Source organism: Gracilinanus agilis, chromosome 4 (assembly GCF_016433145.1).
Source record: "Gracilinanus agilis isolate LMUSP501 chromosome 4, AgileGrace, whole genome shotgun sequence".
In the NCBI taxonomy this organism is placed as follows: Eukaryota; Metazoa; Chordata; class Mammalia; order Didelphimorphia; family Didelphidae; genus Gracilinanus; species Gracilinanus agilis.
In genome coordinates, this window is record NC_058133.1 from 493,758,188 (window position 1) to 493,780,024 (window position 21,837).

The 21,837-nt window shown below is 47.9% G+C and overlaps 1 protein-coding gene across 1 annotated transcript in view; it reads right to left on the reverse strand.

The window, feature by feature from the left end:
* The window catches only part of LRRC75A (leucine rich repeat containing 75A), a 101,510-nt gene that overhangs the window by 49,755 nt on the left and 29,918 nt on the right, over nucleotides 1-21,837 (reverse strand). The gene's annotated exons all lie outside the window — the stretch shown is intronic.

Genomic DNA, 21,837 nt, shown 5'->3' on the forward strand with positions numbered 1-21,837 from the left:
CGGCCATTTTTTCCCCATCCAAGTTCCTCGACCCCTTGAAATCTGTGCGTAGAGCCTCTCGCTGGGGGCCGTCAGACCTCTGCTCTGAGGCAAAGATGGGGCCCCCCCCCAGCCCTTTCCCTATCTGCTCACTACCTACCCCATTCCACCAAGGCTGAAAGCTCCGCTTCCCTGTTCCCAGGAGAGACCTCAAACTCCTATCCAGCCCCCCCAGCCCCAGGCAGCCTCTCCTCAGAGCCCTCGTCCCCCCAGAGGAGAAATCTGCTGCTTGGATTTAGAGCAACCAAAGGAACAAGTGAAAAAAAAAATCCAGCAGCTGGTCTCACCCTGGAGGGGAATGAGAAGAAGAAGGAGGGAGGAGAAGAGAGCAAACCCACCCACACACCTCTCCCAAGGATGCTCAGAGAATGAACAAGCAGGGGAGCGGGCGGGATCAGAGCTTTCTGCGGCGGGCTCCCCCATCTCCCTGCCAACACCAGCTGAAGCCCTGGGGAGGGCGGCCAGGAAGCAGGGAAGCTTCTCAGTGGGAGGGAGATGGTGTGAACTGGCGGCGTGCCCAGGATGCCCACTCTATGCCTGGACATCAGAATGACAGCCCCAGCTCCCTCCCACTGCCCTGGGGAAGGGGCCCCGGGAAGAGCTGAATCATTCATTCTGACTCCAGCTCACGGTCTTGGACCCTGACCACTTCTGCGATCCTCTCTGAACCTCAGTTTCCTAATCTGTAAAATGGGGATTATCATCTTATAGTATAATAATTATGATAACATAATACTTCAGAGTACTCTTAGGATCATAGATCTAGAGCTGAAGGGGCTTCAGAGGCCCACTGAGTCCAAACCCCTCATTACACTGACCAAAGAGAAAAGGGAACCCAGCTTGCTAAGTGATTCACCCGAGGTCTCACAGGTATGAAGTATCCAAGGCAGGATTTGAACCCAGGACTTCTGGCTTTTTCCACTTGGGAAGGTCAAATGAGTCGGTAGCTGTAAAGGGCTTTGTAAACTGTAAAGCATTATATACACATGAATTGTTCTTTTTACTTCTTATTCCGGCCCCACAAAGGCGCAGCTTAGGTCCCACCTCCTTGCCTTGCCTTGACCAGTGAGGCCCAGGGTCAGGCTGGCTCATCTCTCTTGGACCCCCGTGTCCTGTCCTCTAAACTGAAGGGGCTGGACAGAATGAAGGCTGTGTGAGGCCTCTCCCAGCATTCCAGGCATCCGTCATTCTGCCTCCTCCACACGGACTGCTAATAGGAGGGCTTTGGAAGTCAGGCATATTTCTGAGGGACTTTGACCTGAAAGCTGTTTGTCCACTGTTAGACAAAAGTGCTTTCCAATATGACTCCGCATCCCTTGGCCTCAGTTACACCTCTCAACACAAGGCTCTTATTCCCATTTTACAGATAAGGAAACTAAGGTCTAAAGGAAAAAGCCAATTTGGGGCAGAGGAGGGGAAAGCCCTGGTTTCATTCCCTACCTCCCTGGGCTCCTGCTGGACTGCCCTTGTCTCTCTTTTTTATTTTTATGACCCTCACCTTCCATTTTAGAATCAATACTGTGTACTGGCTCCAAGGCAGAAGAGCAGTAAGGGCCAGGCAATGGGGGTCAAGTGACTTGCCCAGGGTCATACAGCTGGGAAGTGTCTGAGGTCAGATTTGAACCCAGGACCTCCTGTCTCTAGGCCTGGCTCTCAATCCACTGCCCCCACCCTTGTCTCTTGCACAATCATGATGTGATGGCAACTTGGAGAGGGTGGCTGAATGAGGGGATTCTCATCACACACAACAACCAGTAATTTTGTCAGCTTCCTTTCTGGTGCCTCTATTTGCAATCGAGAAGTCAAGAAACTATCCAAGGAGAGAAAGTCTCTTCCATACTAGGTCTGAGCACTGACTAAAAGGAACTCAGGATGTCCTCCCTGGGCCCATCTTTCTCCTAGACAGGTAAAACCTTGGGGCTCACCCCTAAAACAGAAGAGCTGTGAAATGGTCAATCAGCAGGCATTTATTAAGCACCTATTATATGCAGTTAGGTGGTACAGTAGCATCAGGAAGACTCATCTTCCCGAGTTCAAATCTGGCCTCGGACACTTACTAGCTGTGTGGCCCTGGGAAAGTCACTGAACCCTGTCTGCCTCAGTTTCCTCATCTGTAAAATGAGCTGGAGAAGGAAATGACAAATCACTCTAGACACTAGCTGTGTGACCCTGGGTAAGTCACTGAACCCTGTCTGCCTCAGTTTCCTCTTCTGTGAAGTGAGCTAGAGAAGGAAATGGCAAATCACTCTAGACACTAGCTGTGTGACCCTGGGTAAGTCACTTAACCCAGTCTGCCTCAGTTTCCTCCTCTGTGAAGTGAGCTAGAGAAGGAAATGGCAAACGTCTCCTCTGTCTTTGCCAAGAAAACCCCAAATGGAATCACGAAGAATCAAACATGATGAAAATGACTCAAGGATAACAACGATGTGTGCCAGACTCTTTGCCAAGCAGTTTCCTCATCTCTATAATAAGAAAGTTGAACTAGGTAACCTCAAAGATTCTGTCCGTCTCTGAATTTATGACGGGCAAAAGTGCTGTGCCCCCTACCTTGGCGTGCATCCCCGCTGGGAAAGGCAGGCTTCAAGGCTGAGTTGGTGATGCCTTCTGCCTGCCATCCATCTCACTTCCTCCTCCTCCTCCTCCTGACATCATTTCCCCCTGCAATACCCTCTCCCCATTCAGGTAGTCTAAAAGCTATTCTGTCCAGTTCCTGTGTTGATTACTTCCCTGCCCTGCCCTGTCCCCTTCCTCCACTTCACTAGGGCACAGTGCCTGCCTCTGGCCAACCAAGCCTCCCCGTGGGCCCAGCTCCCCACTTCCCCAGCTCCTCTGGGGCAGCAGATAACAGCCCTCTCTTTGTAGCCTTATCCCCCATCAGGAAGCCGTGATAATTCAGCTTCCTTACTGGCCCCGAGCGGGGCTACATTTGAGAAGGAAGAATAGGGATCTCTTTTTTTTTAATTTTCCTATTTATGAAGCAGGAGCTAGCTACAGAGTCTTTATTTGTAGGCTATTCACTTTCCATTAAAACAATCGCTCTTCTCCTGTCCCATCTTCCATTTCCTACAACTCCCCTACCCTCATTCGCTCCCTAACTGTAAGGCTTTGAACAGGTCGCTTAACCTCCGTCTGCCTTGGCTTCCTCAACTGTAAAATGGGGATGATAATTACAGTTACCTTTCAAGTTAAAATAAGATAAAATTTGTAAAGTGCTTTGCAAACCTTAAAAAAACTATACAAACGGGAGCTATTATCCACTCATTTTCTATTCTTTTTTTTTCTGATTACACGTAGAAACAATCGTTTAAAAATTGCTTTCTGACCTTTTGCAATTCCAGTTCTCTCCTTCCCTCCCTCCTCTCTACCCAGACAGTAAACAATTTGATGTGGGTTATTCCAGTCTTGTTATGCAGTACAAATTTCCCTATTTCTGATGTCATGAAAGATTGCATTTTAGGCAATAGGTTATCTTTAACCATTAACCATATCTTGTATGCTTTTTTCCTTACAAATAAAAATTGTAAAAGGCAAAAAGAAAAAAAAAAGACGTCACATACGTAAGCAAAAACTCATGAAGAAAAAAAAGGCAAGAAATGGCATTTTTCCATCTGCATTCTTGCTCTGACAGTTCCTTCTTTGGCTGTAGACAGCTCTTTTCCTCATGTTTTCTCTTGGGGTTGTCTTGGATCCTTGCATTGCTGATAACAGTTGATCGGTGTAAGATGTTGCTGTTACTGTACACAGCGTCCTCCTGGTCCTGCTCACTGCACTTTGCATCTGTTCATACAAGTCTTTTCAGGATTTTCTGAACTCCTTCTGTCTGTCGTGTCTTATGGCACAATAATATCCCATTACAGCCACATACCGCAGCTTGTTCAGCCATCCCTCAACCGATGGACATCTCTTCAGTTTCCAAGTTTTTGCCACCACAAAGTGAGCAGCTATATTGTTAAATATTCAATCGGCAATTCTTCTTAAGCAGATACTCTATCCAAAGTAATTCCTCCTTGGGTACTCCCAAACTTTGTCCCAGGCTCCCCTCAGCCCCTGCCCTGTATTTCTTTCCAGAAGTGTTTAGAGGTGGAAAGAATAGCAAATCTTTTGGGGGTATCAAAGAGCTAGGGATTAAGGGGGTACCCATCACCTTGGGAATGGCTGAACAAATGATAGCATGTGAATGGAATAGAATGCTGCTGGGCCTTCAGAAATAATCAAACCTGGAGCGGGCATCTGGGTAGCTCAGTGGATTGAGAGTCAGGCCTAGAGATGGGAGGTCCTAGGTTCAAATCCAGCCTCAGACACTTCCCAGCTGTGTGACCCTGAGCAAGTCACTTGACCCCCATTGCCCACCCTTACCACTCTTCCACCAAGGAGCCAATACACAGAGGTTAAGGGTTTAAAAAAAAAAAAAAGAAATGATCAAACCTGGGAAGCCTTGGGTAAAGAAATGCTGAATGATTAGAGAAACACCAGAAGAATACTTTGTACAATAACAACACTGTAAAGACGAATGACTCTGAAAGGCTGGGGAACTCTGATCAGTGAAATGCCCCACCAAGACTTTCTATATTTGGGGGCATGGACAATGGGGAAATTTGCTTTGCTTGACTGTGTATATTTGTTACACAGGTTTTTCAGTGTTGGCAGGGAGAAGGGGAAGATGGGAGGGAGAGAAAATAAATGCTTATGAATTTTTAGAAAATTTTAAAATAAAGTTTAGCAAAGCACTGGATGTTCAGAAGAGCTGAGTTCAAATCCTGCCTCAAGGGCTTAATATGTGTAGAATATTGTATTTACGTGTGATTCATGGGCCTGTTTTCTCATCTATAAAATTAAGGGGTAAGACTAAATAATCTTTCAGCTCTAGGCCCTGGGATCCCTGATGCCCTCCTTAATCATAACTCCGCAGCCCCAGGGAACTCCATAAGCCATGGGCCAGAAGAGTGGGGAGCTCACCTAGAAAATGAGAGAAAGGGTTGGAGGCAAAGCAGAAAGTGGCCTGGGCTGGAGTAGGGAGGTCCCAAGAGGCTTCCCTCAGATCTCTCTCATTCCCTCATCTCTCCCCTTCCTGGCCTGGGTTCTGTAGGCAGGAGAATGGACAAGATATCCCTGGGAAGAGGGTCTCCAAGATCCCCAGGGGGTGGGAGGGCAGGCTAACTCGAGGGTGCTGCTTGTGGGCATCTCCTGCCAACCTGACTAGCAGCCACTCCTTGCTTTGCTCAGCTCAGGCAGATGGCACCCTCCCCAACAAGTATCTCTGTTTGTTTGTTTTTTAAATGTATTTTTCTCCAGTGGATTCCTGATGAAAGAAGGGAGGGGGGAGGAGAAGAAGAAGGAGAGTGGGAAGGAGAGGGAGGGGGAAGGAGAGAAAGATAAAGAGAGAGAGGAATGGAGAGAAGGAAGAGAGAGGAGGGAGGGGGAGAAACAAAGGACAGGGAGAGAAGGAGGGACAGGAAGTGATAAAAAGGGGGGAGGCTGTCCTTACCAAAGAGATTTATGGCTACATTAGCTAATGGCTCATGGGTCCAATGAGTCATACTCGGCTGAGTTGACTTGGGGTGTGGGGAGCCAAAGGTCTCTGCCATAGGAATCAGGGGTGGGGGAGATCATGGGAGGTGCCCATTGAGCAGAGGCTTATTCTCGCCCTTACCAGGACTTCAGACCTCTCCTGTGCTCCATGGGAAGGAAAGGAGACAAAGTAGATAGAAGAGAAGAAAGCAAGATGAGAATAAGCAGAGGAGGAGAAGGAGAGAAGATGGGGCACGGTGTGAAAAGAGGGATATGAAATCAGAGGACTTGAGGGTTTACTTCCAGTCTCTGTTGGAGAGGGTCACACATCTTACCTGTGTGACCCTAGGCAAGTCATTTCCCTTGTCTATGACTCAGTTTCCCCCTCTGTAAAAGGAACTATTTCGTTAGACTAGATGACCTCTCAAGTCCCCACCCAGCTCTACAATCTCTGATCCCATGAATGAAGGAAGGATGTAGTGAAGCCTCCTCTGGAAGGGCTGGAAAATACCTCCTGAATTCTGAGTCAGCAACTTCCTCCCAGCACAGTCCCTAGAGGCCAAACCACCAAATTCCTTCCTGCTGGGGAGGGAGGAGGAGTGGGCTGTAAGGGTGGGATTCAGAAGCCCCAGAGAGGCAAAGAAACCCTTCCAGGGTGTGTGTGTGTGTGTGTGTGTGTGTGTGTGTGTGTGTGTGTGAGAGAGAGAGAGAGAGAGAGAGAGAGAGAGAGAGAGAGAGAGAGAGAAAACACACAGACACATGGACACATGCTGCTTCTGGGTGGTGTTGCTTTAGACTGCCCTGAGACTTTTCGGACACCCGGTGTTTGTGTGTGGTGGTGCCCTGACAGACCTGTTTGGCCTTTGAATCCCCGGAACCTGGCACACAGCGTTCCCCCCCTCCCCTCCTCCACTCTGTTATCAGTCTGTTCCCTGCATGGCTGCATGGCCCAGGGGGCCTCCCAGAGTGGGCTGGCCTAGCCTAGGGACAGCTGGGCCCAGCAGGATGGGGAAAAGCAAGCAGGTAAACTCAGGAAGGTTCCTGGCAGAGGTGAGCCCTAAGGAGGGAAGTGGGAGGCTTCCTCAGAGAATGCTGGGAAATTCTCCACACAAGGATGTGTCCCCAGGGGGATGTGCGTGCCCCTAGGGCTCCCTGGACCAGATGTTGGGCCTGTGAGCAGGCCAATGGAAGCTGCATCACTCCAGTGCCCCAGCACTCAGCAGGCTCCAGGGGAACCCTTGCCCAAGTCTGGGAGGTTTCTCCGTCTTTCACACCCGACTGCCATGCAGGGGCAAGAGGAGAAGAGGCTCCTGCCAAGGGAGAGATAAATGGGAGTTCTCCTCTAGGCTTGGGGACACAGCGATGTAGGGACTGCGTGGGATTTCTCTACTGTGCAGGGGGAGCTTGGGGGAGAGGAGAGGTGGAAGCCTCATCTGGGGGGGTGTTTGGAGGTTTGGGATAAAGCGATCTTGTGAGCAGAATATTTTTGGGACTGCTCACACAATGAGTACCCTGCATGCTGAAAAGGAAAGGGGGCGGGGTGAGGAGTCTCCTCTTCTCCTCCCTCCCCCTCTTCTCTCTTCCTCTCTTTTTCTCCTCGCCTCTCCTCCCCCTTTTCCCCTCTCCTTCCCTCTCTCTCCCTACTCCCCCTGTTCCTTTCCTCTCCCCCTCCCCCTCTGTTTCTCTTTCTCTCTATCTCCCTCCTCCCTCTCTCCTTCCCTCCCTCTCCTTCTCTCTCCCCTTCCTCCCTCTGTTTCTATCTCTCTGTGTCTCCCCCATCTCTCTCTCTCTGCCTCTTTTTCTGTCTGGCTCTCTCCCTCTCCTTCTTTCTTCCCCTCTCCCTGTCTCTGTGTCTCCCCCTCTCCTCTTCTCTCTCCTTCTTTCATCTACCCTTCTCCTCTCTTTCTTTCCCCCCCCCTTCCTCTCCTTTCTCCTTTTCTTCCTTCTGAATCTCTCTCTGTGTCTTTCTCCTTTTCTTCCTTCTGAATCTCTCTCTGTGTTTCTCTCCCCCTCTTTCCCTCTCTCTCCTCTCTCCCTTCTCCTTCTCTCTCTTTCTCTCCCTCCCTCTCCTTCTATCTCCCCTTCCTCCCTCTGAATCTCTCTGTGTCTCCTCCTCTCTCCTCTCTCTCCCTTCTCCTTCTCTCTTTCTTCCTCTCCCACCCTCTCTCTCATTTCTCCTTCCCTCCCTCTCCTCTCTTCCCAAGCTCCCTGTCTCTGTTTCTCCCTCTTCTCCTCTCTCTCTCTGTCTCTCTCTGTTTCTGCTTCTTTCTCTGTCTCTGTGTCTCTCTGTCTCCTCCTCTCCCTCCCTCTCTTTCTCCTCCTCCTCTCCCTCTCCCATGCCAGACCTCTAAATAGTTTTCCAATTTGGCTGCAACAAGTCAGCTTGGCTTCAGGATCCACACTGGCTCTGCCTGCATTCCCTCACATACCCTGGAGTCTTCCCCAGCAGCCACAGCTTGGAGTGGGGTGGGGGTAGGGGGGGAGCCTGCATCCCATCTCCTCAGCCTAGGCATCAGCCTTCGTCTCAAGGCAGAATGCCCCTCCTTTACCAAGGCCAGGGAAAGAAGATGAGAAGGGGAAAGGCCATCCTGAACTTTTCTTTGGCCCTCTGCCCAAGGTCCCTGGGGCCTGCCCCTGATTTCCTTCCAGCCCTGAGGCAGGCAGAAATGCCACGTGCCCTAAGAGTGGCAGGCCAGCACTTTCATCCTGGCTTTGTGACCCCAGGAAGTTGCTTCTCCTCTATGACTCAGTTTCCTTTTCTGTAGAAATGAGGACATCTCTGCAAGTCGTTCCCAATGCTCACAGCCTCTAAAACTAAGATGCTACGTGGGCTGACACTGCTTGATGTGTTTTGTTTCTTCCTCTCCTTTCTCTCTGTCCCTTCCCAGACTGCCTGCTGACATACTCTCCATAATCGAATCTCCCAAAGCCTTGATTTCTAGCTGCTCCTCAGCAAATAATAGGTTTTTCTTCCCTCCTCCATTTTAATCTTTACCCTGAAGAGCTCTAAACTGCCTTCCCCCTGAGAAGCCCGAATGGAAGAGATGGGAAAATTAGCTTGTGGGCCCCCCCTCCCTCCTCTCCCTTCCAGACACGACTGCCTGCTTTTACACAAACAGTCGGGAGGAGAGGAGGAAACACAGCATGAATATTTACCAGCAAAGGTGGCCAGTCAGGACTGAAGCCACCACAGAGCCTGGATGGGCACTCAGGGTCCCTTAACTGGGCTGCCATCCAGCCAGAATAAAATTGACTAGAGGGCTCAGAAGGATGAGCAGGAAGTAGTAGGGAGGGGGAGGAGGACTGTCCCCTGCTGAACCCAGCGAAGGACCTGCCAAAGATGGACATTTCAAAAGTCTGAAGAGTGAGGTCATGGCCTGTCACCATCGCTTACCACCTCTGTGACCTTGGACACAACATAACTTTACAGTCAGTCAACACACATCCATGCTGTGTTTACTGTGTGCCAAGGGGCAGCTAGGTGGTGTGCCGCATAAAACGCCAGACACTAACTAGCTATGTGACCCTAGGCAAGTCACTTGACCTTGTTTGACTCAGTTTCCTCATCTGTAAAATGAACTGGAGAAGGAAATGGCAGTTTCTGCCAAGAAAATACCAAATGGAGTCATGAAGAATCAGAAACAACTGAACAACTATACGCCAGTCACTATGCTAAGTGCTGGGGATACAAATAGAGGCAAAAACAACCCCTACCCATAAGACTGAAGGCAGGAAACACAAACCTTCACCAATAACAGAAGATTGGAGACAGAAGACACAAACCTTTACCAATATGGCAGATTAGAGTTAGGAAAGGCAAACCTTCTCCAATATGGCAGCCTATAAAATTCTCGGTCTCCTCAGTTTGGTTTGAATTCTAATCAGGAAGGCAAGAAGTAACTAGGTAGGGATATGACATCTACCGTGGAGAGGTTGTCTCAGAGGGGAAGGCATGAGCAACTGAGGGCTCAGTGTACTACTCTATAAAATGAAGGAGTTGTACAGGATGGCCTCTAGGGTCCCTTCCAGCTATAGTCTTACAATTCTATGACCTATCCCAAGGTCCTTTCCAACCCTGCCTTAAAGCTATGATCTTTAGAAGTATTATAAGCCCCACTTTACACATGAGGAAATTGAGGCCAAAGGAAGCCCCATATCCCAGAGCATCTAGTATTAATAGAGCCTACCCTAGCACTCAAAATGTGGTCAAAAACATATTTTGAAATAAATCTATTTGTGTATTATGGAAAATTATTTAAATACCAGAGTTAGAGAACTGGAAGGCACAGGACAGAGCAGGGCATGGATCCAGTGGATGTGCCAGAGGTGGGCATTTCACAAGCCCTGAGAGGAATACATCAGACAAAGAAGGAACATTTTCCCTAGGAGGCACACTGAGCCTAGGAGAGAGCTCAGGACTCAGAGATAGCAGCCAGAGACACAGCTGGGTCTGTGGCACTGCCAACAGCCAGGATAACAGCTGTCCACAACCCAGGAACATGCTGCCAGAAGTTGATTTGTCATGTTCCTCCCCAGGCTGGGTCTTCAGGGAGAGAATGTAGGTATGTGGGTGTGTGTTAGTATGTGCTTGCCTAAAGTTACTTCCTCTGCAGTTTGCTCTCTGAAGGGTTATTTTAGAGGGCAAGGGCTGTTTTGGCTTGCCAAGTTCAGTGTAGGGCCAAACAGACCTGTCAGAGATGGGAACATAAAAGGCAAACTGGGGCTGAGGCTGAGGGAGATTGAGGCTGGGTGGTGAGAGAAAGAGTAAATTTTGAGTTGGAAAAGGCCAGTTCTAAAGAGGCACAGAGAGGCAAAGGGGACTCACAATGCCCACAACACTCTCCCTCCTCACCCTCATGTCTTAGAATCCTTTGTCCTTCAAACCGCACCTCTAACGCCACTTTCAGCAGGAAGCCTTCCCTGGTGCCCTCATCTGCTCATGCCTTCCCCTCTGAGATAAACCTTTTCTCTCCTCTGTAGATGTTTTGTCCCTACAAAGTTACTTCTTGCTCCCCCAATTAGAATTCAAGCCAAACTGAGGAGACTGAAAAATGTACAGCTGCTAGATTGGTGAAGGTTTGTGTTCCCCATCTCTATTCTGCCATACTGTTGAAGGTTTGCGTTTCCTGCCTCTAATCTCCATATTGGTGAAAGTTTGTGTTCTCCATCTCTATTCTGCCATACTGGTGAAGATTTCTGATTCCTGCCTCCAATCTCCATATTAGTGAAGGTTTGTGTTTCCTGCCTCCAATCTCCATATTGGTGAAGGTTTGTGTTCTCTATCTCTATTCTGCCATATTGGTGAAGGTTTCTGATTCTTGCCTCTAATCTGCCATATTGGTGAAGGTTTGTGTTCCCCATTTCTATTCTGCCATATTGGTGAAGGTTTGTGTTTCCCATCTCTATTCTGCCGTACTGGTGAAGGTTAGAGTTTCCTGCCTCCAGGCTTAAGGGCAGGGATTGTTTTTACCTCTCTTGGTATTCAACACTTATCAAAGTGACTGACACACAGTAAAGACTAAGTGCCTGTTGACTGTTTGACTCTAAAAGTTATTCTGCAATGCATCCTGCATGAAGATATTGCCTCTCCCATTAGAATGTAAGCTCCTTCAAGGCAGGAACTGTATTTGCCTTTTCTTTAGATTCCCAGCACCTAACAGAGTAAATCCTTAATAATTTATTATTATTTATTCAGCATTTAACAAATAAGTGCTTAATAGGTTCCTGCTTGAGTTCATACAGGAAGCTAGTAGCAAAGCTGGGATTCAAATCTCTCTCTCTCTGGGCACAACACACCACTGAGGTGACCAAGGTGCTGGTACATTGTGGGTGCTCAGGAGTGCCAAGTGTCCAGTAGGATTTGTTATAAAGATTACATTCAGGGGAGCCTTAAGGCTCTAGTACACAGTGGTAGCCCAAAAAGTACATGTCAATCCTAGCTGTGTGACCATGGGCAAGTCCATGGCCTAGCCCTTTCTGCTCTTCTGCCTTGGAACCAATACACAGTATTGCATCTAAGACAGAAGGTGAGGAGTTTTTTAGAAAGGACATGTTGAACACTGTAGGTGCTTAATAAATATTTGTTAAATAGACGAACCCACACCCATCGTAAAAATATTTGAGCTCATCCTTCAAGGCCTAGAAAGTCTCTACTTCCTAATGACAGCTATGCCTCATAGTGAGTTCTCTCTCTCTTCTCCAGACTCTTGGGGCACTCGGTGTCTGTCCTCCTTTTCAGGCATTACTTGGCCAATTTTCCCTTATATTTTTGCTACTTTTTCCTCATGAATGGAAGGGACTAGGCCTTTGTATCTTCTATTTGTTGGTGTTTGGACTGGGGTCGGGGAGAGGGGAGAAGGCCAAGAATAGGCCTCTAAGTGCTGAAAGGATCACTGGAGATTCCCCAAGAGACTCACCAGAATTCAACCCAAGTCAACAAGCATTTAATACCTACAATGCTCAAGGTATTATGGATACAAGCCCAAAAGCCAGCCCTGGTTCCAAAGCACTTATGTTGCTCTTGGGGGGTGGGAAACATGCCCACAAATAAGTACATAAAAGGGAATATATTTAAGGAGAAAGCACTAATGGCTAGAAACAAGAGAGAAAGCTTCCCATTGGACATGGTACCCAAGTTGGGCTTTGAAGGAAACTGAGGGTTCTAAGAGGTATGGGTGAGACAGAAGGGCTCCCCAGAGATGGGGCACAGCCTCTACAAAGGCCCTTAAGAGAAGGAATTGGCAGAGTTCAGAGGGCAGCTAGCTAGCTAGCATTGGGAAAGTTAAGGCGACCCAGATGGGCGAGCCAAGCTGTCTGTAAAACTGTTATTCCAGAGGCAAAAGAGCCAGTAGAGGAGCAACCTGGCCAGACCTCAGCCTCAATGCAACCAACCAAACCCACTGCAGTATCTTTGACAGGTGGGCGGAGGCCTGGGCTCCGATGCTCCCTGGCACACACACCGGGAATTACTGCTCCACGGCGCAGCCGGCTTGGCTGGGGAGGACCTCAACTTGCTTGAAAGTTCTTGGCCAGCCGGGCCTCTGCTGGTAGCACAATCACAATGTCTTTCATGGGGAGAGGGAAGCAGAGAGAAGCAGGGAATAGACACTGGATCACGTTACCCAGAGACGCAATATCCAAAAGACACATTACCGAGAGACCCAATACCCAGAAACCCAATACCCAGAGACATAATATCTAGAGAGACACAATATCCAGAGACACAAAACCCAGAGACACAATACCCAGAGATGTAATATTCAGAAACGCAATATCCAGAGACATAATATCTAGAGACACAATACCCAGATACACAATATCCAGAGGCACAATACCCAGAGACACAATACCCAGAGATGTAATATTCAGAGACGCAATATCCAGAGACATAATATCCAGAGACATAATATCTAGAGACACAATATCCAGAGACACAATATCCAGAGACACAATATCCAGAGACACAATATCTAGAGACACAATACCCAGAGACACAATACCCAGAGATGTAATATCCAGAGACACAATACCCAGAGATGTAATATCCAGAGATGCAATATCTAGAGACACAATATCCAGAGACATAATATCTAGAGACACAATATCCAGAGACACAATATCCAGAGACATAATATCTAGAGACACAATATCCAGAGACACAATATCCAGAGACACAATACCCAGAGAGATACAATATCCAGAGACATAATACCTAGAGAGACACAATACCCAGAGACACAATACCTAGAGAGACACAATATCCAGAGACACAATACTCAGAGACATAATACCCAGAAATGCAATACCCAGAGACACAATATCCAGAGACACAATACCCGGAGACACAATATCCAGAGACACAATGCCCAGAGACGCAATACTCAGAGAGATATAATACCTAGAGACACAATATCCAGACACAATACCTAGAGACGTAATATCCAGAGACACAATACTCGGAGAGATATAATATCCAGAGACACAATACTCAGAGATGCAATGCCCAGAGAGACACAATATCCAGAGACATAATATCTAGAGACACAATATCCAGAGACACAATATCCAGAGACACAATACCCAGAGAGATACAATATCCAGAGACACAATACCTAGAGAGACACAATATCCAGAGACACAATGCTCAGAGACATAATACCCAGAGACACATTACTCAAGACACCTTACCCAGGCAGACAGTACTCAGAGACACTACCCAGGGACACCATATTAATGGATAGGATCATAGCTTGAGAGAGTGGCTACTTTGTATTTTCCCTTCCTTTCATCCAAAGGCTCCATACAGAAGGGTAAGGACAAGGGGGTAAAGTGACCTGCCCAGGGTCACATAGCTAGGAAGTGTCTGAGGCTACATTTGAACCCAGGCCCTCCCAACTCCAGACTTAGTACTCTATCCATTGTGCCAGCTAGCTGCCCCATGAGATCATATTTGTAAAGCACTTAGCTTCAGTGCCTGGAACTTAGTAGGCTCTTTTAAAATGCTTTTTTTCCTCTTCTCTTTCCTCTGCCCAGGTTCATACAGACAGGGTGCTCCCTAGCCTGTTCTTGTTTTTCCCATGATGCCACATGGAGTGATCTGGCTTCCCTATGAGTAGCTTATTCAATAGAATAGTTACAGGGGCCTCTGAGGACCGCTGATGACCGACACATCCTGCCCCACTGTTGCTGATGCCCTCCTGCCCCCCTTCCCTTCCCTGGAGTTAACGAGAAGGCAAACATCTCCTGATGCCTGTGGGGAGCCCTCTACCAGCAGCCTTAGCGGGTCTCCCTTTAGGGCTCTTATTAAGTGGGCGGCTGGGTTGAGTTTTTTTCTTAACTGAGTCTGAAAGCGTTCAAAGAAACTGAATCTCCTGCATGAAACGGGCCTCTGAACCCACCCCAGAAAGTAATTTAATTAAAATACATGAAACAGAAACAGCAGGTGCAGCAAATAAACACCAACCAGGAAGGACTGGTCTGGAGAAAAGAAGACAATGACCAAGGCAAGCCTCAGCCTAGAGTCGGTTTAGGAAGAATTGAGCAAAAGCCCTCCTGAACTCCAGAGGAGGGACCTCCCCACCTGCTGTTGGCTCCAAGCAAGAGGGTCTTTCTTAGGGTAAAAGGCCATTGTCATTATCCTGAGGTTAGAGAGAGCTGAAGGAATGGCCCTCTAGCCCCGAGTTGATGGCTAACCAACGGCTGTATCCCACTGGTAAATCCATTCCTTTCTCAGTCTATAAAAAGGAAGCAGTTGGCCTTGATGGCCCCTAAGGCCCCTTTCATCCTATAATTCACAGGAGGCCAGAAAAGTTCTTAGAAGCCATCCAGTCCAACCCTGTCATTTTGGAAGGAGGACAGGAAGCCTAGAGAGGGGAGGAGATTTGTCCAAGGTCATCCAGGATGTAAGAAAAAGAGACTGGAAAGTCACCAAGGTCTTCTGATGCCAATCCAGCTTGCTTTCCACTGCTCCAAGCTACCTCTTCTAAAACCAAGTCCTTCTATTGGAGGAGCTGAGAAATGACTCCTTTCTGTGAACTTCCTCTTTCCCAACATCCTAACAGTCCCAAAGTTAGAGACAGGGTCCCCACTGGACAAAAGTGAGAAGCGGGCCAATTTTGTAGGCTGCCATATTGGTAAAGGTAAAGGGAGGCCTCCAGCATCTCTTTTTTGGAGATTTTTCTCCCATCCTTGGCATCCTATGTCCCTTCTAGTTGTTCACTGCTCCGTTATCAAAACACGCGTCCAAGAACAAAACTGACCGTCAGTGATAGCTAGGTTGGGAATGGGTGAGTTTAAATCAAAGCGTTAATTATTCCAGAAAGAATACATTAACTACAAGGTAAATGGAAGTGACAAAAGGATATAACAACACTGGATAACTAGAAGGACTAGGCTTGGTCTTCAGGAAGAGATGGGATAGTATGTCTTGCTCCTTTAGGTGGGGGCCTCTGGTTCCTTCCAACTCTAGAACCTATTTTTGGCCATCCTCCCTCCCCTAGCTTAGAATGTTCAGAGAGAAAAGAAAGCTCCATGCTCTTTCCTATTCCCCCTGCTTCAAGCCTTCAGGCCAGTGACTGGCTGCACAGCTGGCTTAAATCTGTAGGAATCTGGGCCCAGACTTCTGGCTCTCACTTCTGCAAAGCAAGGATGAGTCATGCTGGATAAAGAAGCTAACTTGCTCCCCTCTCCAGACAGAGAGGAGGGGGAGAAAGAAAATCGCATTGGAACTAGCCAATGCCCCCCATTTCCCAGCCCTCACAAATGACCCTGAGTCTGGAGTTCCTGCCTCTTCCACTCAACACACCCCTTGTCATCGCCTCCTCTCCCCAAACTGCTATGAAATTAGATCATTGAGTTTAATGAAAGGGTTGGGCTGAAAAAACTGACATTAGAAGCCACTGGGAGAGTGGCTTTGAATGGCCTTGCTAATAGGACTGTGGGACTCTTGGGAGACCCCAGGGACTAGGCCAGGAAGCCAGTTATAAGCATCCCTTCTTTAGAGCCCTTAGCAAGGAGAGCTGGGACTGAGAAAGAAGACAACAGACCACGACAGAGGTGGAAGGCCTTGGCCATCCAGAACTGAATCTCCCCAACCCTAAGGCAGCTTTCCCTTCTTTTGTTGCTGTACTCTCTGCCCATCCCCACTCCCCAGGTCTGGCAATAAATAATCGCTGAATCTGAGCACTAAAAGAACAGTATAGGATGGACTCTAATTATGGTAGAGAGTGGAGGACCTGTCTCCTCATCCTGTCCTCTGGTGCTGAGCACAGTGAACTAATCCTTTTTCCCAGTGACCCTTAGGATATTTAGAGCCAAGTCAACAAACACTGAATTCATGCTGAGTATCAAATACTAGGCTTATTAACCTTATAGCAACATAACCAGGTCTAAGCCTTTAAAGATCTTAGACTTTACGGGGGTACGGGGAAGGAAGGGGTTCTTCATAACATGATCAAATATGGAAATCTGTTTTACATCACTGCCTATGTAGAACTTACATCAAATTGCTTCCCATGTCAATGAGGGGAAGGAGGGAGGTAAAAAATTTGGAACTCAAAATTTGAAAAAATGAACATTGAAAAATTTTATATGTAATTGGAAAAAAACAAAATATTTTTAAGATAAGAGGATTGGATTAAATCGTTTTTGAGGTCCTTTCCATCAGCCCTATGATTTAATAATTAATCACTTCTCAAACCCCCAAGAGCTCCCAATAACTCATTTTCATCTGTAGATTTTTTATCTCCTCATTCTAATCCTTTAGCTACTACCTCAATTAAGAACTTCAGTGGCATCCACCTAGATGATGCATCCTTATAAGTCTCTTCTCAGTTCCATTCTCTCCATTCTGGTTCTTCCTTCATTTCACTGCTAGAATTCTCTTTCTTACACATGAATCTTTTCATGTCACTCCTCTGCTCACAAGACTTCAAGGGCTCCCTACTGTCTACTGGGTAATATGCACAGTCCTGTGGCTGCCATTTGAAGCTTTCTCTACACTGTGGTAGTCTCAACTTTCTAGCCTAATCTCAAATTATTCTCTTCTAATACCTTGTGTTCAGCCAAGCTGAACAATTCTGGAGTATTGAACCTACCGAATTGTCCCATCCTCCTACTTCACTTCATACCTTCACTCAGTTGTTCCTTGGGTATTTAGGTAACACAGAGAATTGGTCTTGGAATCAGGAAGACCCAAGTTAAAATTTGGCTTCATACACCTACCAGTTGTGTGATCCTGGACAAATTACTTTGTCAACCTGTTTTCTCATCTGGAAAATGAGGACAGTAAGAGCACATGCATGACTAGATTATGTGAAGACCATATGAGGTAACATAGAAAGGGCTCTACAAACTTTAAAGCACTCTAGGTGTGGTTATTTATGTAGATACATAATCATCATCATATATATAAAATTATAATAGATAGTATAATTATATATAATCTGTATTATACATCATATATAATTATGATATATAATAATCACTATTTGATCATCATTATGTGCCTGGAACATCCTCCTTCTTCCTCCTCTCTTCCTCCTCCTCCTCCTCGCCTGCTGAACTCCTCCTGACCCTTTAAAGTTCAACTGAGAATCAAAGCATCAAAGATTTGGGAGTTGGTATGGTTCTCAGAGGCAATTAAGTCCAATCCACACTCAAAAGCCAACTCCCCCAACCCAACTGTGCTGATCATCTCAATGTTAATGAAGACCCTCTCCTTCCCACAGTCTTTGGTTTGGGGATGCTCCAGCGCATTTATCCTAGAAGGTTGCATATGTGTTAGTAACCATTTCTGTCATCCCCTCTTCCCCCAAACCCTATAAAACAAGAACTCCTTCTGGGCAAGGAACCAGCTTATCCCAGCTTTGGACATCCTCCAGTGCTTGGGAGAAGGAATGCTCTGCACATAGCAGGTTAGGTTTGGGGGCTGGACTGGTGATTTCATTGAGAGGAAACTTCCAGATGAGAAAACTATCTCCTGATGGAGGCTGGCACCTTCTCTTCAACTTTAAGAGAGATACCTGGGGATGGAGGTAGGGTAGCTGAGTGGCTCAGTGGATCGAGAGCCAGGCATAGAGGTGGGAAGTCTTGTGTGGCCTCAGACACTTCCTAGTTGGGTGCCTCTGGGCAAGTCATTTAACCTCCATTGCCTGTCCCTTACTGTGCTTCTGCCTTAGAACCAGCACATAGAATTGATTCTAAGATGGAAGGTGAGGGTTTAAAAAATATTTTTGAGAAAGAGAGAGAGAGAAGAAGAAGGAAGAAGGAAGAAGGAAGAAGGAAGAAGAAGAAGAAGAAGAAGAAGAAAGAAGGAGGAGGTGAAAAGTTAAATGGCTTATCCAGGACCCACATGGCTAGTGTATGTATATGCATGTATGTGGTAGGTAGAATTTGAACCTAGGTCTTCTTCTCTCCAAGGTCAGTGATCTCTCTCTCCCTCTCTCTCTCCCTCTCCCTCTCTCCCTCTCTCCCTCTCTCCCTCTCTCCCTCTCTCCCTCTCCCTCTATCTCTCCCTCCCCCCTCTCTTTAACTCCCTTCCTCCCTCTCTCTCCCTCCCCAGCTCTCTCTCTCCCACACACTATAGATGCCTCTCAGTGAGTCCTTAAAAACTGTTTGTTGCCTAAAAGGAGGACATCTGGTGCTAAAGAGAGTTGACTTCAAACTTGGAAACACTTTGGCATTTACTGGCTGGGTGACCTTGGGAAAGTCACTGACGCTCTCATTTCCCCAGGCATTTCTCTAAGACTGGAAATTGCAGAAGACTTCCCAATATGCATTGGTGTTGGCAGGTTTCTTACAGGGAGTTCCCCAGACTTCCCAGAAATCACAAGTCCAGACTCCCCCCAAATTGGCTTGAACCTTAACAATTAATAGCCTAGTTGAACCCTGTCATTTTTCAGAGGGGAAAACTCAGAGGAAGACCAGCCTGCAGTCACACAGCTCCTAAGGAGCCGGAGCTGTGAAGATGCCTGGGTTGCCTTGACTTTGCTCCAGGGTGCCAAAATGGAAAGGGCACTCAGAGCCCTTTCTTCCTTTAGCAGGAAGAAACAAATGAGCTTAGCACCTAGCTAGCAAGATTAATTAGTTGGAATAGGAAGTCAGCAGATGGCCAGGCTTCCTTAGCATCCCCGGGTGAGCTGCTCCCCGGCCCACTCTGCCTTCCTCCTTCCTCCTGCCGCCTCCCCAGCTCTGGTGTCCTGGGATCTCTCTCCCAGCCAGGTCCCAAGATCTCCTCCAACAAGCTATTTCATCATCATCTGAGGCAGGCTTTCTAGCTGCTGGTGAGGGCAATCTAGGATGCTCCAACCCTAAGGTTCAGGGCTCTGTCCCTTATAATCAGTTTCATCTGTATTCTGGGTTTGGGGAAGGATGCCAGGCTTGAGGGGACAGGGATGGCCCAGTGAAGACCTCAGTGGAGCTCCTGAAACCAGGAGGGCTTCACCTTCAGTGGAAGTTTTTGTTGTTGTTGTTTATCCCTTACCTTCTGTTTTAGAATCAATACTGTGTATTGGTTCTAAGGCAGAAGAGCAGTCGGGGCTATGCAATGGGGGTTAAGTGACTTGTCCAGGGTCACACAAATCTGATTGAGGTCATATTTGAACCCAGGACCTCCCAACTCCAGATATGGCTCTCAATCCACTGAGTCCCTAGCTGCTCAAGGAGGAAGTTTAAGAAGCAAGCAGACCTGCCCAACCCCATGGCTCCCCCTAAGATTTCCCCCTGGAAGAAGCCAGAGCGAGCTCATTTTACAGACGAGAAAACAGGTCCAAAGAAGGGAGGTAGGTGACTTGGCAAAGGTCACCTGGGAGTAAATGGCAGAATTAGGGCTGGAGGAGCCCTGCAGCCCTGGAAAGCCCCTTCTCTCCCTGAGACCTGCGGGGCCTGGCCCTTTGTCTCACCAGGCTCCCTGAGACCGCCAAAGGGAAGGGGGGCTGAAGTGGCACATCTGGAAACCATTAATCCCACCTTCCCTGCCTGTTCCTGGGGCTTAGACAGGTTTCTCGCTCCTCCCGTTTCCTTTAACCCCTGCCATGCTGGTAACAACAGTGCCCTGTCCAGTAGCTGGGGAAAGTTCCCAGGATCCTGGGAGGCTTTCCATCTCTTCCCTCCCAAAGACAGGCGTCCAGACTCTGAAAGGCCTAGGAGGTGGCGATGGACAGCCGCTGATGAGCTTAGAGCACAGATGAGGGACTCAGGAACCCCGATGGCAGGCCTGGAGGAGAGGTGGGCAATCAAGGGGAGGCCAACAGCAGGAAAGCCTGAGAAGGCTGCCCAGACTCTGGGAGAGGAGGATCTTGGGAAGAAACCAACCCAGAAAGGCTGCACTTTCTGAAGGATCCGGGGGGGCCATGAGAGCAGTGTTCAAATATCTGTACTTGTTCTCCTTGGCCCCAGAGAGGGCACTGAGCAGAAGCTGCGAAAAGGCAGGTCCTGGACTGATATCTGAGAAAGCTTCCAAACGAGGGCTGATCCCATGAAGCAGGGGAAGTACACGGCTTGGGAAGCTAGTCATTAAAGTGGCCAGAACACTGAACATGGAGTGAGGAAGACCTGAGTTCAAATCCAGCCATATAGACACTCAAATGACTGTGCAATTCTGATGGAGTAATTTCATCCATCTGTCTCCATTTTCACATCTGTAAAATGGGCATATTCATAGCATCTAATTGTTTCAAAGCTCAAATGAGATAATACTTGAAAAGTACTTTGCAAACCTTAAAGTTCCACAAATTGTCATTGTTGTTATTAGAGGAAGAGTTTATTTTACGTGGCCAAAACATTCCAAGACCCTCCTCAAAAGCTGAAAATCACGCATAATAACAAGCTATTATTTAATAGGTATTTCTTAAAGAACATACTTAGCCATTTGGCGACCTTTCTTGGGCTTCTCAGGGCTCCCAGCATCACTACTCTTGTACTTCAGGGCCATTATCAATGACTAAATGGCATTCATGAGACAGAAGCCCTGCCTTGATGAGGACACGGCTTGTGACGAGCGAGAACTCGGGGTGAAGACGGATGATGGGGAGTCACGTCTGGCACAAAACAATGCGAAGATTCAGGCTGACGCTTGTCTTGGGATTGGATAAGATGCTGGTAGACTTTACACTGCTTGGGGAAATGGCGCCCATTCTGCGTGTATGGAAGGTTCTGCCTTTATTTTTTTCAACTGCCAATCACATATGCCGGAATTCATTTGACTCTTCTGCCTCAGTTTCCCCCTCCGTTGAGTAAGGGTTAGCCCAAGATGCCCTTTCAGCCCTGGATTATTTTTTCTCAATTTTCTCCTCTGACTCCCTCCTTGAGGAGGGGACAACGACGCCACTTTGCCCTGGAGTGAGGACTAAGGCAGCCTAGAGACCAGCCTTGCCAGGGTTCTCCAGCCTTTCTCTTTCCCAGCCTCTGGGAGTGGAGAGAGGGCTGCCTCGGACCTTTGCTGCCACTGGTTGCCTGGATGACCTTGAGTGGTAGTTCCTCTCCCAGTTCCTTGATTAGTCCATTAATAAGCCTCTGCTGGCAGCTCCTCCTCTCCCAGAGGAAGGGGGAGGCCTCCAAGAGGACGGCCCCAAGCTCTCTTCCATGCCAGCCCTGGCCCGTAGGGCACACAGCTGTGGCACCACCTCCCTGCCCAGAAAGGCAAACCCAGGATCCCGTGGGTGCCCCCTGTTATGATTCCCCAGGGCCTCGCAGAGAGCTGCTTCATCCGTGGCATAACGGGAAAGAGAAGCATCCCGTGAGAGAGGAGAACTCCAGGCTCCCTTGTCTCCCAGCTCCTCATCTTCCCGGTGT